The 18,962-nt window shown below is 35.0% G+C and overlaps 1 pseudogene; it reads right to left on the bottom strand.

The window, feature by feature from the left end:
* Window positions 1-857: 857 nt before the first annotated feature.
* Window positions 858-18,962, bottom strand: part of LOC149528681 (aquaporin NIP1-2-like) — a 74,862-nt pseudogene continuing 56,757 nt past the window's right edge.

Raw genomic sequence — 18,962 nt, forward strand, 5'->3', positions numbered from 1 at the left:
CCCACTTCTCCCCTTAGGAATATAAACCTAAAGTTTGGAGTGATATAACTGAATCAGAACACATATCAATCAAAGTGATAACTCACATCCTTAATGACCCTTCTTGATTTGGTCCCAAGGGTATTCCGGAAATTGTGACCACCTGTCATTTATTGACACCTAGGCACATATTAGAAAGCCAATTGTCTTAGCAATGCCACAGACCCAATAAACTGTATATGAGGATAATAAACTCAATGGAATAAGAATTACAAATTCAAGAACAATTAACAAGAGAGCCTGGGCCATTTCTTTGATGTCAATACTCCAATTTCATAGTTCTATTATCGGGTTCTGATAAACAAGCTGAGAGTTTTCTTTTGGAGTTCAAAAATTGGAGGACTCGTTGATATTGCATTTGAATCTGTTCCTAAAGGATCATTGTGCGAGCCTTATGTCCTTTAATCGAGCTCGGGTATGTTGTCAAACCTTTTACATAAGCTCAATGTATGACTGAAACCGTTGGTTGCCATAAGAGACAATCCCGACAGGATGAAATGGGATGCCAATTTCATGAACCATTTCTTGGTAGGCTTTCATAAAGGTGGTTTTGTCTAGATCATGGCTATGATATTATCATTTGCCAAACATTTATGGCATCATAGGCCATATACTTTCTCCGTCACTCCAAGCATTTAGTCAAACAATTCACCTACACTATCCATGATTTCTCTTTTTCAATATCTTCCAGGGCTGCATGATTAATTTCCTATTACAACAGGTGATTTCAGTATCGAAACAAGCCTCCATGTATTGCTATCACGAATCAGGTGTGATCACTGACTTTGGCATCTTTGTCGATTCCTGGCATGTTGGCACTATGATAAACCTTCAAGATTTGAGGTGGTGAGGCGCATGAAAGCCACTCGGGTGGATGTCAATGTAGCTAAATGAGGATGAGCAGTAAGCCTTGTGGGTGCGGCCATGGGAAATGTGGGTTTTATGACCTTACCGTTATTATTCATCTCTGCAGTAAGAGCTATTTTGGAATGATGTCCCGTGAGGAGCGTCGTGTCTTTCTACATCACACTCTTGCTAAAAGAACACTCAATATCGGGAACCCAAGACTCACCACAAAGTTGGATTATGAGTGTGGCATCATCTATGATAGTTTCAATACTACTGGCCTCATGAGTCACTAAAGATCTTGATGGACTTCGGTATCAAGTCTTTCTGCCTTCTAAAATTAAAAACTTTCAACCTCCGCAGATAGCATTCGTTAATGATCTGTATTCATAGCCACGTGCTTCCATATGAATAAACCTTGGCAATGAGAATGATCTAACTCATTCTTCGCTTGTTATGCTCTGGAATCCTCATCTGGGGGGCGGCAGATAGCTATTTATTGTTGTGGGTATTGGCAGACCCCGTATTCTTTCACATATGGGCTCATCTTGACCCGTCAGAATGATGCCTCAATTTCTCTCTGCAGCCCACAATGGTGCTAATAGTATCCATACACTTCTCAAACTCGAGCATGAGTGAATGCTTCTAGTACTAACCCGTGCCTTCTCTTGAGAAACTCGATTTCACATCTGCCAATAGGAACCGACGGTGTTTGGGGTGTCTTACCTCACACAATCAACACATGTTCTATGCACTTTCCTCAATTTTTATAACTCTTGTGTCCCGTATCCTTAAACAAGTATTGAACTAGCTGAGTGTATCAGAACACATGGTATTTTTTAATACTTTCACACCCACAATGCTATCTCTAATATGCATGCCCGATAATGATGATTTACCTATTTTGTAATAATACAATGCAACTTCATCATATTGGAAAAGGATAATTCTTAAAACCGTACCATGTCAAACCATAAAAATAGAGCATTCTTCACTGGTCATAAGATCAACTCCAAAATCTGGGATTTTGATATTAGAAGACACATGAGATGAATGAACTCAATCAAGTAATTGATCGGTGACCTCGATGTGTGCTCAATCATATGATTTGAATAAGATTCCCTTTCATATTAGACTACTAAGAGATTGATTATATCTTGACATGGCCTCAATTCGAGACTTTAGAATCAGGAAAACTTCACATGTGAACTATGAATTTGAACCTTGCTTGTACATTTCAGTCTTTAAAATTCGAACCACGGAGCTTTAGTATTGAACTTGCAAGATAAGCCATCTAAACCATCAGACCACTTTGAATTTCTTTGAACCATAGTTCAAAAAGGTTCAAGATTCCATACACTAAAAATTTAATTCTGGGTCTATATTGAGTACCAACATATGTGAATGAAGAAGATGATTTTGATGAACAAGCAGTAAGTGCTAGTGATGATGAAATAGGATTTGTAGCCATTAAAGGAGAAAGCCCAAAGAAAATAGCTTTTGTGTCATAGGTTGAAAAGAAATCTGATTGGATAACTGATAGTGGTTGTTCACATCATATGACTAGTAATATGATAGCATTGTGAAGACTAGTAGTATGTTTGCAGTTAGAGATTTTCCTAAGATTATAAACCCTTCTAAAATAACATACAAGGAGTGTCTTTTGGCAAAGCATATTAGAACTTCTTTTCCTAGCAAGAAATTTACCACTATAGCAAAATTGGAGATTGTACATATAGATCTCAGCGGTCCTACAAAGACTAAAGGATTCTATGGTGAAAGGTATTTCATGATTTTGGTTGATGACTTTTCTACAATGATGTGAATTGCATTTCTTAAAGAAAAATCTTAGGCATTTGATAAGTTCAAGATATTCAAGAATAGAGTTGAGAATGAATCAGGTATGAAGATTAATTTTTTACGATCAGATAGAGGAGGAGAGTTTACTTCAAATGAGTTTAACATCTTTTGTGAAGCTAATGGAATCAAAATATAGTTATTTGCTCCGAGAACCCCTGAATAATATGGTATAGTAGAGAGAAGAAACTTGTCAGTAGCAGAAGTGGCTAGAGCTATGTTAGTTGAAAATGATGTATCCAAGATGTTTTGGAGAGAAGCTATAAATACAATAGTCTACACTATGAACTGAGTGCAAGTTAGGAAAGATACAAACAAGACCACTTATGAACTGTGCTTTGGTCACTCACCTATAGTTAAGTATTTCAGAATTTTTGGTAGTAAGTGTTATATCAAAAGAGGTGATGATATTAGTAAGTTTGATGCTAGAAGCAATGAAGGTATATTGCTTGATTATTCATTGAAAATCAAGACTTATAGATGTTATAGTCTGACAAATAAGACTATTATGGAAAGTGCAAATGTAAGAGTTGATGAGAAATTCAAGATACAAGAAAGAGTAGTTGATTACAATTTAGATGATGATGTTGTTACTAAATCAAGGAATGATGAAGTATTCCTTGAGACTAACAATAATTTGTAGAATGAAGGAGAGAAAGGGTAGGAACAAAGCTCAAAACCTTCAACAAAGCCAAGAGTTGAGATACCAACTCCTACTTTGGGTAAGAATATGACAAAGAATCATCCACCTAAGAAGATCATTCAAAGCAAGGATAAAGGTATGATGAAAAGAAGAAGAATCAATGAAGAACTATGTTTGATATCTCATGTTGTACCTAAGAATGCAAATGAAGCATGTAAAGATGACTACTAGAAGCAAGCTATGAAAAAGGAATTGGATTAGATAGTAAAGAGTGTGACATGGCAATTGGTTCCCAGATTAGTAGATAAGAATGTGATAGGAAGTAAATGGGTATTTAGAAACAAGATGAATGAACAAGGTGAAGTTGTAAGAAACAAGGCAAGAGTGGTATGTAAAGGTTACTCATAAAAAGAAGGAATATACTATGATGAAAATTATGCTCTTGTGGCAAGAGTAAGGTTATTCTTAGCCTATGCAAAACATAAGAAATTCAAAGTATATTAGATGGATGTCAAGTCAATATTTTTGAATGGAGAAGTTGAAGAAGAGGTATACATAGAACAGTCAGAAGGTTATCCTTTGATAGATGACAAGGACATAGCATGTAGATTGAAGAAAGCATTGTATGGCTTGAAGCAAGCACACAAAACCTAGTGTGCAAGGTTGGACAAGCATTTAACAAAACTTAGATATAGAAAAGGTATGGAAAATAGTAATCTCTATTGGAAAGAAATTGATGATGGATTAGTGATCTTGGTAATATTTTTTGATGATATCATATTTGGAGGAAATGATGATGAAAGTGACAAGTTTGCAGAAGAAATGAAGAAGTAATTTAAATGAGCATGATAGGAGAAATGAAACATTTTCTAGGATTATAAATTGTGCAAGAGAAAGAAAGAATCTTAATTTATCAAAATAAGTATTTAAAATATTTACTAAAAATGTTTGGTTTGCAAACATGTAAACCTATTGGAACACCTATGGTAACTGGACACAAGTTATCTACAAAGGATGAGACACCTAATGTTGAGCAGAAGAAGTACAGATCTATGATCGAAGGATTGCAATATCTCACTCACATAAGGCCGAATATAGAAAATGCAATTGGAATTGTTGCAAGATTCCAAGCTAATCCCAAAGAAACATATTATGCATTAATCAAAAGGATATTTAGATACCTAAAAAAAACACTAGAGTTTGCATTGTGGTATAATAAATCTAATGATTTCACTATATATGTGCTTATGCTAATGTTGATCAGGTAGGTAGTATGGATGATAGAAAGAGCACCAGTGGTGGAGCCTTTTTTCTTGGAGGAAGGTTGGTTTCTTGGGTAAGAAAGAAGTAGTATTTTACGTCACAAAGTATAGAAAAAGTAGAATATGTCACAGTAGCAAACAATTGTAACCAAGTTGCTTGGATGAAGAAAATGCTAAAAGATATAAGGATAGAACTCAATGAACTTGTTGTCATACATTGTGACAACACAAGCACATTAAATATTTCTAAGAATCTAGTGTTGCATTCTAAGACCAAGCACATTTCTATCAAGTATCACATGTTGAGAGAGGAAGCTATAGAACAGGAAATTATATTTGAGTATATGAGCACTAAAGAGTAGATTGCATATGAGCACTATGCTAGGGGTTATGCCCCTTCCTACATCAGAGTAGATGATGCAAGAGTGCATCAATCTAGTGTAACAAAGCACTATTGTTTGTCGAGACTGAATGTTGATGCTTCTTGTATAGGGGGGTGTCTATGATGGACAAAATCATCCAGGACTCATGTTGGATGTTGCTTTTGAAAAGTGACTTTGGACACTTGAGCTAGTTAGAAATAGTCATTTTAGAGATTGTTGCTTGCTAAAACCTTTGACATTGATGTTAATGGGGGAGAAGTACAACATGAAAAACAAGTACAGCATGGAGAAATAGTTTGGAAAGCATGGAAAAGTAGTACAACATGTTTGGAAAAATAGTCAATGGGAGAATGATTGATGAAGAGGATTTGAAAAGAAAGGTTAATAGTCTTTTGCAGATGATATTCTTGGAACTAGATGTTTTTCATCTATGTTTCCATCAATGCCAAAGGGGGAGATTTTTGAAAGCATGAATGGTGATGATATTCCTATGGGGGAGTACTTTATAATAATGATTAGTTCATTATCATGATGATATGATACATTCATGATTGTGTTTTTCATTGATGTCAAAATAGCAGTTTATTGTGGTATCTGATAGAAGAACAACATAAATATCAAGTTGGTATGGAATGATTGTCAAGTATTTTGAATAGCAAGGTTAAAGGAAGATACTACTAAGTGTCTAGTATAGGCAGCTAACCTTGAAAGCATAATATATTAAGTCTAGAAGAATTTATGCAAGTTTTGGTGAAGCCTATTACACCCCAATTTTTGAGCTAGCTTGAAATATAGCCATTGAGGTTCACATGAAGTTAGTTGGTAGTTTAATTTGGTATAATTTGGTGAAAAGGTAAGATAGTTGGTCATTATGATTTCAAGTGAAAATGATATGTTAGTTGATTTTTAATCACAAATTTAGGAAATTAAGATGGAAGGTTAACTGTTATGATTATTTATGATTTATAATTTAATTACAGAGAAATTCCTTGCAAGGAGCATGTGGAAGAGGTGAAAGCATTGTCAGAAAAGAATTAGGCAGGACATCACCATCATTGGTCAGATGGGTAAAAGACCTAGCCAAAATACATCTGCAGGATTTGCATGAGTTATTTAATAATTTAATAAAAATAATTAGGATAAAATATTAAATGTATATTAAAGGATTTTAAATCATCTTTTGTCGTTGTATTTTTAATAATTGTTTTTACATATTCATTTAAATATAAAAATATCTCTAAGGATTTTAATATAACTTTTATCATAATATTTTAATTAATATTTATAAATATTTGTATTTATAAACTTAACCAAGATGATAAGATAATATAAAATAATATTAATAAATAAAACTCTTCATCTTTCCTTTTCATTTTATTTTCCCTCTTTTCTTTATTCTTCTTTTAAAACCATTTGAATAAAGAAATTGAGTATGAATCTTGTAATGGTAAGAAGCCATAATGTCAACTCCAAAATATATTGGTAAGCCTTGTTGTATATCACCATCCTAGACTAATATCCATCTTCCTCCTATTACCACTTCACAAATTCATTTTTCCTTTTCTCTATTATGACATCTATAGCATCCGAAAAACTTATTCATTAGCATTCCTATCAAGTGCAGTCATCATGGGCTTTGAGAAGAAGGTGTTTGAGTCAAGTGATAACATTTCAACTGCAGAATAGTGTGTCAAGCAAGAGGTGTCCAATAATTCCTTCCTTTTTCTTTTATTTACCTTTCTTAAGATGAGATGGTTGTGAATAATTTTCTATGTTTTCATATAATGTTATAACATGTCATCTCTATTATGTCTTAGATCATTTGAAACTCATTTTTAAGTTTGTATTTGCATCTACATAGACTGTCATAAGAAAAATACCTTAGTTGATTATAATTTCTTTTGCCTAAAATAATATTTTCAATTCAATTGATTGTATTATAGAGATAGATTTCATTTATGATTGCCAACCTTTACAAACAACCTTTGAAGTTCTTCATAAATTTTTTAATTCTATTCATTTCAAAATAAGATTTTATGACCAATAACTATAATAAGAGCACCAATGAGATCACCTGGCTAAATGCTAGATTGAGGTGATGAAGGTGTGAGTTATGCAAATAAAATTAAATTGAAGGCACTAAGGAATCACTAGCTAATTGACCTATTATGGTGAGGAGGTGTAGATGAACCTATAAAAGAAAATACAAGGATGATATTGCGATCAAATAAGTAATACAATAAATAATGGTTAAGCTCATATATGTTCCATTCATGTTGAATGATTGTCAAGGTTGTTGTCAATTATGTGATCTTTAAAGATCATAATCATAGAATGTGAAATATGAAATCTTCTTGAAGGATTGTTAGAACCATCCGCTTTGAGATTTTTGGATACCTAGGACTCACTCAACTATGTAGCCGAGAAGATGGGTGATGAGGTATGAGAAAGGAATTGTTAATAATATGAACTAGTATCAGTTATGAAATTTCAATATCTATCATTTAATATGAATAGCTCATGCATATTCCTATTATGATGATCTCCTACTACCAAGTCATATGGCACATTATATATCATAATGCCCATTGGATGGTAAGATGATTCCTATTAATTCTAGGTAGGCAGGGCCTTCCTCGTTAGAGATAATGTGTGGATATGTTGTGGTCCGAGGTTGGTTGTTAATCCCCTAACAATGTTTCACCTCTCTCAACATGTCGGATATGCATCAGACAGATATAAGTTATGCAAACAACTATTATAGAAAATAGGTATTATAATTTTTAATTATGAGAATGTAAGATTAAATTGAGTTAGTTTATTGTTACCATTATTCTACATCTAGATGCAAGATATAGAATCATGGATTGTTTTTCATTTATATGGATATCAAATAAAGTATTTATCTAACCTTGAGTTACTATCATAGTTAAACAACTAGAAGAAAAGGAATCTAAAGCCCTAAATTGAATCTGTCATCGCAAAAGCCCTAATTTTGAATCTATCATAGCGAAAGCCCTAAGTGGTAAAGCAGTATTAGAAGCCCTAATGAACTTATGGTAATTGATGCCCTAATTTTAAATATAGTGGTATTTAATTGTAATCATCATTTGATTTTGGGGTAGTGGTTTTAGATGATAGTCATTATTTGAAATTGTTATAAAGTATTTGTGGACTAACCTATATGGTTGCAGAAACATCCTTGGTTTGATTTTTGGTCTTAGTTTTTTGAGGTATGTGACATTCAGTTTCATCTAATAATATTTCATGTTTTTAGTTAAGAATTTTTTTTAAAACTAATTTTAACGGTTGATCTTACTCACATGAATTTGAATGATATAACTATCTTCCTATGAAATGAAGTAATAACTGTACTCTTTGAGTATGTTGAATGATAAATTAGACATAGAAAAAGTTGATGTTACAAAGCTTATCCTAAGATATAGTTTACAAAGGCATGTTTTGGTAAACTTGTTATATCTCTTAGTAGATTTTTGATTCTGAGAAGCTGAAGTAAAAGATGTATAGAAGACACGTTGATGATGATGTGGCTAAGCTCACTCATCATATTGATACATCTACAAAAAGATATTCAAGTTACAAGGTGGAAGATTAATGTTATCACTAAGTGTAACATGTTGTTAATGTGGTCCTATAATAATTAATTGAAAAGGTGTAACAACCAACTTAGGGAATTGTTAATCATGTATGATGGATGTATGGAAAAATGTGGATGATTGTAACCAGTACAAACTATGGAATGTGAAGATAAGAAAAGCAGAGCAGAAGTGAAGGAAACTTCATTGTTGAGGTTTTATTGTGTGATCTAAAGTTTGTGATGTAGGAGCATCTAGAGGTATAAGGGCAATCCTGTGTCACCCAAAAAAATGTACTTAGACTTAGTTTCTATTTCATGTCTTTACATTTTTGGATACCCATTTGGCTCAAATAAAGGTTCCAACTCTCATAGTTCAACTATCAGTGCATTTGAAAATCCTAAAAAAATAGGAGCATGTATTTGGGCCATAATTTCGGTAAACTAGAAGGTGTGAATTGGCTAGATGAATGTAATCATGATTTAGAGCATTCCAGAAAAAGAATCAGGTCAATAGGCCCCACGGTTTGAAAGTTATTGCAGTTTTTCGGGTTTTGGAGACCTCCTAAGAATGCTTCAAAGTCAGGTTTAGGGAATTAAATGACCTTGAAAAGGGTTGAAAAATGGGGGAAGAGAAAAGCTTGTCCATAGGGCTATAGAGCACTTCGAGAGCTTTCCAAAAATGTAAACGATTTGTCAATCGGAGCTACGGTTCAAAAGTTATGCCTCCCGAAAGTTCGGTTACCGTTTCTGGATTCTTCTAGATTTGCACCGACTTCTAATGTAGCTTCCGGAACCTTCTATTTCGTCGGTGGATGCCTACTAGCACTTTCTAGAATGTACTCCTAGTTCTTAACCCTCCAGGGTCTATTTAAGAAGATTTTTGGAATTTTAAAAGGCAGTTCAGAGTGGAGTTTGAGAGGAGCTGCTAAAAGGAGAAATATTCTCCAGATTTATGCTATTGTAAGCCCTTAGGGCATGTTCTAAAGTTTATTTTCTCTATACTATTTTTACTAGCTTATTTTCTCAGTTAATATAATTTCCCCTTTTCTGTTGTGTCCATTATGTTCTTGGGTTGTGTCCCCATCAAGTGGTATCAGAGCAGGTTTTCCTGAGTGTGTAGACAGAGCACCGACTGTGAGGCAGTTTGCATCAGGACTGTGTGGTTGTGGGTTCAAGTTAGAAGATTCCTCCATGAAGAGAGCATGGCAAAAGGGCTAGAGCTATTGATCTTGAGGAGGTTAGAGCCCTCTAGAGGCAGGTACAAGGATTGCAAGAGGAGCTTCATAGAGGAGAAAATGTTGCCGCAGGTGAGAATAGTGAGGATGACAATGAAGAGGAAGTAATGGGCCTAGAAGAGGAAGTTGACAGGGAAGTTTTGAATCCTGTAGAGGAAAGGCTTTTTAGGGCCATTACTAAGTTTGGGAAGAGACTTACAATTGAAGTGGGTATATTTTCAAGAAATCTGAAACCAGATGAGTTGATCGATTAGATCAATGAACTGGAAGAATACTTTGAGTATGAGGATATAAGGGACCCAGATAGGGTTAAGTTTGCAAAGGCCAAACTAAAAGGCCATGCCAAAATTTGGTGGCAAGAGGTTCAAATGGAAAGACTTAGAAGAGGAAAGGAGAAGATCACAAGATGGGATCGCATGGTGGACAAATTGAAGAAGCAATTCATTCCTGTGGACTACGAGCTTGATCTATTTAAGGAGATGCATGGGTTAAAGCAAGCAGGAAGATCAGTCCAAGAATATACAGAGGAGTTTTACCGACTCTTGATTAGAGCAGGGCATGCAGAAGCAAATAAGGAGAAGGTTGCTCGTTATATCAGTGGGTTGCGACCTAGCATCCAGGAAGAATTAAATCTGGTAAGAATGACCAGTGTTGAAGAGGCATACCAGTTTTTCGTATGAGTTGAAGAGAAGTTGAATAAAAGGTTTGAAGGAAGACAAAGAGGGCGCGATCAAGGAGGAAGGGGAAGAGGTAGATCATCTGGAGGCCGCAATGAAACCCAAAAGAAAAATAAAGATGTGGGTACTAGCAGAAACCAGAGGAATGAGGGTTTCAACCGCTCCCATGATCAAGACTTTGGAAATCAAAGAGGAAGAGGTAGAGGACATGGAAAAGAAAGAGGAGGCTTCTGTGGTACTTGTTTCCATTGCAATGAAGAAGGTCATCGTGCCTTTGAATGCCCTCAACGACAAGGAAGGACAGATAGGAGAGCTGAGGGCCAAGCTAGGGTTGCTCATGTGGATGAGGATGCACAATCATCACATTCAGAGGATGCAGAAAGAGGAGAGACCTTGGTAAATGAAAGAGTCCTACTAAGTGGTGAGAATGAACTAGGACAATGGAGGAGTTTGTTCCATGCCAGATGCAAGTGTGAGGATAAATGTTGTGATGTGATCATTGATGGTGGTAGCACTGATAACTTGGTATCAGAACAGATGGTCTCTAAGCTGAAGCTCAAGAGGGAGAAACATCCCCAACCCTATCAGATTTCTTGGGTAAAAGATGATCATAAGGTCCTAGTAAGTGAACAATGTTTAGTAAAATTCAAAATTGGGAGTTACCATGATGAAGTTCTCTGTAATGTTATTTCAATGGATGTTTGCCATCTATTTTTGGGTAGACCATGGCAGTTTGATAGACATGAAATACATGATAGACATGCAAACACATACTCTCTGACAAAGGATGGAGTTTGCCACAAATTGAAGCCCATGAAAAAGGAAGGTGAAAAGGTATGTAGCAGTGCTAGGATTTCTCTTGTTGATGGAAGGAAGTTTTTAGATGGCATGAAACATCAGCATATATGCTATGCTTTGATTCCTAGGAAAGATAAAGAAGGTAGTAGTGAAATACCATTTGAAGTTTCAGATTTACTAGGGAAATTTGGAGGTATTATCTCTGATAATGTTCTAGATGGATTTCCACTAGTAAGGAAAATTAGTCATCAGATAGATCTGATTCCAGTAGCTAGTTTGCCTAACAAGGCTGCTCACAGGATGACTCCTACTGAAACAGAGGAGATAAATAGACCGGTTCAGGAGTTGCTGAGGAAGGGCTTTATTCGAGAGAGCCTGAGTCCATGTGCAGTACCTGCAGTACTTGCACCAAAGAAGGATGGAGAGTGGAGGATGTGTACAAATTCTTGAGCTATAAATAGGATAACCATCAAGTACCGATTTCCTTTACCAAGGATGGATGATCTTATGGACTGCTTGAGTGGAGCTCAGTACTTCACAAAGATAGATCTGAAGAGTGGCTATCATCAGATATAGATTCGAGAAGGAGATGAGTGGAAAATAGCCTTCAAGACCAAGGAGGGTCTTTATGAGTGGTTAGTCATGCCCTTTGTATTGACGAACGCCCCAAGCACCTTCATGCGGCTCATGAATGAGGTACTTAAGAAGTTCTTGGGAAAATTTGTTACTGTCTATTTGGATGATATTTTAATTTTCAGCAAGACTTTGGAAGAACATTTACTGCATATTCGTAGTGTCCTTGAAAGGCTAAGGGAAGAGAAACTGTTAATTAATCTAAAGAAGTGTGTCTTTGCAAAAAGGGAGTTAGTCTATTTGGGATTTGTTATATCACCTAAAGGTCTCAAAATGGATCCAGAGAAGGTAAAAGCCATCTTGGAATGGCCTACTCCAAGGTCTAATACTGAGGTAAGATCATTTCATGGTCTGGTTAGTTTTTACAGGAAGTTTATTAAGAATTTCAGTGGTATATGTGCACCCCTAGCTGATACAATAAGAGGGGATAGAAAAGAGTTCAAATGGACTGCAGAAGCTACGAGAAGTTTTGAATTGCTGAAGAAGAAGGTGACTGAATAGCCTATGTTGGCACTTCCAGATTTTAGAAAAGGGTTCCAAGTGGATTGTGATGCTAGTGGCCGCACTATTGGGGCTGTATTAAGCCAAGAAGGTAAGCCTATTGCAAATTTTAGTAAAAAATTGAATGATGCAAAGAAGAAGTATTATGTTTATGATCAAGAATTCTATGCAATAGTTCAGGCCTTAAAGAAATTGAGGCATTATTTATTGCCAAAGGAATTTGTTTTGTATACTGATCATCAGGCATTACAGTACCTAAATAGCCAAGGTAAATTGAATCAGAGGCATATGAAGTGGGTAGAATTCTTGCAGAGTTATACATTTGTATTGAAGCATAGAAGTGGAAAATCTAACAGGGTTGCAGATGCACTAAGTAGGAGACAGTTGTTTCTTACAACAATGCAGGTTGAAGTAGTTGGGTTTGATGAACTCAAGAATTTGTACCCCGAGGATCCTGATTTTGCTGAAGCATGGAAAGCTTGTAAAGAACCTATTGCTGTAGATAGAACCAAGTGGTTAGACTATTTGATTCAGGATGGAATGTTTTTCAAAGGTAGTCAATTGTGCATTCCAAGGAGTTCCATGAGGGAAAACCTGATTAAGGAGAAACACAGTGGAGGGATGGCAGGACATTTTGGTCAGGATAAGACCATTGCCATTCTTAGAGAACATTTTTTTTGGCCTCAAATTATGCAGGATGCGAAGAAGTTTTTACAGAGTTGCCAGGTTTGTCAAGTTGCTAAGGGGTTTAGTCAAAATACTGGCCTATATCAGCCATTTCCTGTTCCATCAAGGCCATGGGAGGACATAAGTATGGATTTTTTTCTTGGATTTCCAAGGACACAAAGGGGTAATGACTCAGTATTCGTGGTGGTTGATAGGTTCTCCAAATTGGCACATTTCATTCCATGCCACAAAACTCATGATGTTGTCCATATTGCAGACTTGTTTTTCAAAGAGGTGGTAAGACTACATGGTCTTCCAAGGAGTATAGTTTCTAACAGAGATACTAAATTTGTGGGGTATTTCTGGAGGACATTGTGGAAGAAGTTGAGAACAGACTTGAAATTCAGTTTCACGCATCACCCACACACTGATGGCCAAACAGAAGTGGTAAATAGAAGTCTAGGCAATTTGCTGAGATGTTTAGTTGGAGATAAGCCCAAGGGATGGGATTTGATTCTACCACAGGCAGAGTTTGCTTATAATAACTCTGTAAATAGGAGTATTGGGAAATCACCATTTAAAATTGTATATGGGAATAGCCCAAGGACTGCACTAGAATTGAGGAAGATAGAACAAGGGGAGAGGATAAGTGCTGAAGCTGAGGAATTTGCTGAACACATCAAGCGTTTACATGAGGAGGTTCAAGCACACATTATCAAGATGAATCAAGAGTATAAAGCTAGGGCTGATCAGAGGAGAAGACATAAGGAATTTCAAGTAGGGGATCTAGTCATGGTGCACTTACAAAAAGAAAGATTTCCAGCTGGTACTTACAACAAGCTGAAAATGAAGAAATTTGGCCCCTGCAAAGTTTTGAAGAAACATGACTCAAGAAATGCATATGAGGTGGAGTTGTCGGATGGTATTCACATTTCTCTCATTTTCAACATTGCAGATTTAACAGAGTATCATGATGATGGTGCAGATGAGGAGCTGGTTTTAGAGTCATGTCCAATTCCTGCTTCTAAGAAGGAGGAGATAGAAGACATTCTAGATCATCGTGTGGGTAGGAGTACCAGAAACAGGCAGTATGAAGAGTATTTGGTCCAATGGAAAGGACGGCCGATCGAGGACTCAACTTGGATTTCAGCAGCTGAGGTTTCCCATTTGGGATTTCCTCTACCATCCATAAAGTGACATGATCACTTTTCAATCTACCTTGGGTGTCTGATGCAGGAGCATCCAGAGATATAAGGGCAATCCCGTGTCACCCAAAAAAATGTACTTAGACTTAGTTTTTGTTTCATGTCTTTACATTTTTGGATACCCATTTGGCCCAAATAAAGGTTCCAACTCTCATAGTTCAACTATCAGTGCATTTGAAAATCCCAAAAAAATAGGAGCATGTATTTGGGCCATCATTTCGGTAAACTAGAAGGTGTGAATTGGCCAGATGAATGTAATCATGATTTAGAGCATTCCAAAAAAAGAATCAGGTCAATAGGCCCCATGGTTTGAAAGTTATTGCAGTTTTTTGAGTTTTGGAGACCTCCTAAGAATGCTTCAAAGTCAGGTTTAGGGGATTAAATGACCTTGAAAAGGGTCAAAAAATGGGGGACGAGCGCTTCGAGAGCTTTCTAAAAATGTAAAAAATTCATCAATCGGAGCTACGGTTCAAAAGTTATGCCTCCCGAAAGTTCGATTACCGTTTCTGGATTCTTCTAGATTTGCACCGACTTCTAATGTAGCTTCTGGAACCTTCTATTTCATCGGTGGATGCCTACTAGCACTTTCTAGAATGTACTCCTAGTCCTTAACCCTTCAGGGTCTATTTAAGGAGATTTCTAGCATTGTAAAAGGCAGTTCAGAGTGGAGTTTTAGAGGAGGTGCTAAAAGGAGAAATATTCTCCAGATTTATGCTATTGTAAGCCCTTAGGGCATGTTCTGAAGTTTATTTTCTCTGTACTATTTCTACTAGCTTATTTTCTTAGTTAATATAATTTCCCCTTTTCTGTTGTGTCCATTCTGTTCTTGGGTTGTGTCCCCATCAGTTTGATACTTGGGTTCAAGGTTCATGACTTGGTCTACAAGGTCTAAGAGTTATTGGTCTTGTTGAAAGGAGAAAGGAAAGAAGTTAAAGTATAGTACATACAATTATTTTACAAGGAATAGTTGAGAGTTCAGTTGGATAGTGAGTTCAATGGTCTTTCCCCAGAAGCTATTTGGAAAGTGGGTCATTCTATCTTCTACAACTCCTAACAGCTCCTAATGGGGTTGGAATCTTCTAGCAAGGATTCAAAGTCTCCTAACAGGGACTCATATGTACTAAATGTTGTAATAGACTCCTAAAAATGTCCATCCTCTAATAAGGAATATTTATATTAGTATATAATCTTGTGAGCATCATTCCCACAGGGGTTTTCCCACTGATCAACATATTCATAATGAAAGTGATTTTGAAATTTTAAACATACCTGGTAGGGTGTAGAAATGTCCAACACAAACTAGTTTGATCTAAAATAATTCTTAGAGCTATACAAGCTCAATTTTTTATGTGTAACTTTACTAAACATCTCCAAAAAATTATTAAGTTGCATTGGAGATATCCTTTCATCAATGCTTTCTTCATTTTTAATGTGACTTTGTCCCACATCTTTAAAGTGCAAGCTATGCAATATTGTTTTATTTTTTAGGACAAAATGTTATATTAAAATTGTTGACTCTTATTTTTAATTTTTTTATTGTTTGGATTAACCTTAAATATTAAGAGGCTAACAAAGAGAAGGACCTAGGAAAGATAACTGAGAGAACCCAAAAAGGATTAGGTAAAAACCATCCTAGATAGACCGATGAAAGAAAAGGAGGAGGATGGGACAAAGGAAGCACCTAAGGAGCAAACCAGGGTCTACTATTTTTTATTTCTATTTTTATGTTTATGTCTCTGAACTTTACACCCCACAGAGTTTTTTGGACTATGCCATTTATTTCAACCAATAGCAGTGATGTTTTTAAATGTTGCTAGTTTATTATTCAATTTCTTATGAATAGAAGTTTAAGAACTATGATTAAAGACAATTTTACTCTCAATATTTTGTGGTTTCTTTTGGCTATTATCAACTATTTCAAAAACATTAAGGGACCATTTGGCAATGGGAATACAAGTGGAAAAGGCATATTTATATTCTTAAAATTTTGAATTCTCTATTTGGATGCACCAAATCATAATTGGAATTGGAATAAAATTTGAATAAGTATTCCAATTTTGGCCCAAAAATGAGCATTTTCTATTCTACCTATATAGGTGGAATAGGAATACATATTCCTATTCCTATTTTTTTTATATTAGGAAACATAATTTTTTGAGTCTATGAATTCTGCATCAAATTTTGGGTGAACCAAACAAGAGTAGAAATATGTAGCCCAATTTTCTATTCAAGAATAAGTATTCCTATTCCCATTTTTATATTCTTATAGCCAAATGGACCCTAAATATGTTTCGACCTTCATAGTTATGTGCACATTTTGACTTCATAGTTTGTAAATTTGAATAATTTTTCTACTATTTTCAAGGTTGTGTATTAAGTGGGTGCACATAATCCCTCTTTTGAAATAATATTTTTTGGTTATCCAACCTAATAAAACATTTTTAAATGTTAAGCAAGTTGTATTTGACATATTTGATATTATTTTCTCTATACATTAAAAATGTGATTATTCCATAGACCTTGACACCTATGACCATTATTAAATTTCATGGTTCAAATTATAATAGGGAGAATATGATATAATATATTTGTTACTATACATTTTCAAGTTACAACCTTTAACCTTTTCTTTAAATTTTGTCTATTGTTACATAAATATAACTATGTTTGAATATTTAATTTACATAGATATTTTAATATGATGATCGTGTTAAACTTTGTGGGTTTTTTTACACTTTGAATTGGTTTTTAATTTGTATTAGGTCGGTGGACTTAAACCATATTTTTTTGATAAATAGTCCCTTCTCTATTAATAAAATATAAAAGTGAATAAAAATTATATGAAAAAAGTGAATAAAAATTATTTGATTCTACACAAGTGTAGATTAGAATATTTTACTTTTTATTTAAATTTACTTTTAATAATATTCGTCCTCCTCCTCTCACATATGAATACTAGGCTGTCAAAATTTCTAACATTTGCTCTCCTTATAAAATCATTGGTAGAATAGGGTTAGGTAGGAATCAACTATTGTGATTCATCCATTTTTTCATTTAATTCATCCCCTTTTTTGATTAGTTTCATGTAGTGCATAGGGATTCACAAATATACATCCAACCTTATCTTCTAAATCATAAAGAAATCCTTAAATTAGCCCAAATATGGTTTACATGAGTGTTTGTGCCATTACAAACAACTATGAAAAAAACTGTTTACTTGGCACTTGAAAGCTCTGATGCTCAAAATCCACTATATCCTTAATGTTGTAACTTGGCTCCTGAATAATTCGGTATACACTATTTTATTGAACATTGAATCACTTGGCATGTATTTACTTGCTTGGCACTTGAGTGACTTATTGAAAACTTATGCTCGGCTTGTACTACTTACTTGACATGCACTAAGTTCTATTAAATAATGACATAAGTGTTTTGTAACTACCTTGTCAATATCAAAATGAGATCAACATCTATATCTTATGAGGTTCTCCCTATTTTTTGCTTTATATATTGAGATGTATGATAACCAGGTCTCATTCCATTAATTGTTAGTCACTTTTCTTCTCATCAACTCTTTGCTTCATTTTATGGGTGTTATCAGCCAAGTTTATTTACTACATCATGAATCTCCTTCATAGACATGGAAAAATCTTCACAATAGCCACTCTTTCCCAAGTCTCTGAGCTCCAATATGCCTCTTGGGAATATCCCATAAACTATTTCAAAAGGACTCTTGCAAGTAGATCTATTTTGAGTATCATTGTATGCATATTTAGCTTGAGGAAGAATATGAACCCATGTTTGACAAATATTCCTTCATGAGAAATCTAACAAAGCTCCCAAGGCTTCTATTAACCAGTTTAGTCAACCCATCTATTTGTAGGTGATAAGCATACCCTAAATAAAGGTTGGTGCCTAGTTTTTTCCATAGAGTCTTCAAGAAATGACTCATGAATTTTGAATCTCTATCTCAAAAAACAATGATTTGAAAACAATGGATCCTCACTAGCTCCTTGAAGAAAATATTAGCTATATGGTACACATCATGATATTTTTTCTTGACAGAAAGTGAGCCCTTTTTCTAAACCTTTCAACTATCACATATACACTATCAAGTCTATGTTTGGTCTTAGCTAGGCAAACTACATAGTCCATGCTTAGAAATTCCAAGGTCTATTTGGTATAAGAAGTGACCGGTATAACATGTTATTTGATGAAGTCACCTTTTTCTTTTGACAAATGATGCATGAATCACACACATCTTTATATATCTTCTCATTATTGGCCATAGTAGAATCTATGAGAAAAATCTAGTATAATCATGTGCTTGTGACTTAGTTTGTCATGTGAATTAAGGAAATGTAAAGCTTGGTTGTTGATATAACACAAATTCCTTTGGAAAATGGTAATTCCTCCATTTTCTCAAGGATTGGACTAATCCATATAACTCTAGGTCATAAGATCTGTACTTTTTCTTTGCCTCATTAAGCTTCTCACTATGAAATGATATTGGTCTATTTATGTAGAGTTCTACCTTATGAAAAAATAATTAGAAATTCCCTTAATATCATCAATGTGTGTGTGTGTGTGTGTGTGTGTGTGTGTGTGTGTGTACATAC

Source organism: Cupressus sempervirens, chromosome 11 (genome assembly GCF_028749045.1).
Source record: "Cupressus sempervirens isolate cs-2001-9-10 chromosome 11, ASM2874904v1, whole genome shotgun sequence".
Lineage (NCBI taxonomy): Eukaryota > Viridiplantae > Streptophyta > Pinopsida > Cupressales > Cupressaceae > Cupressus > Cupressus sempervirens.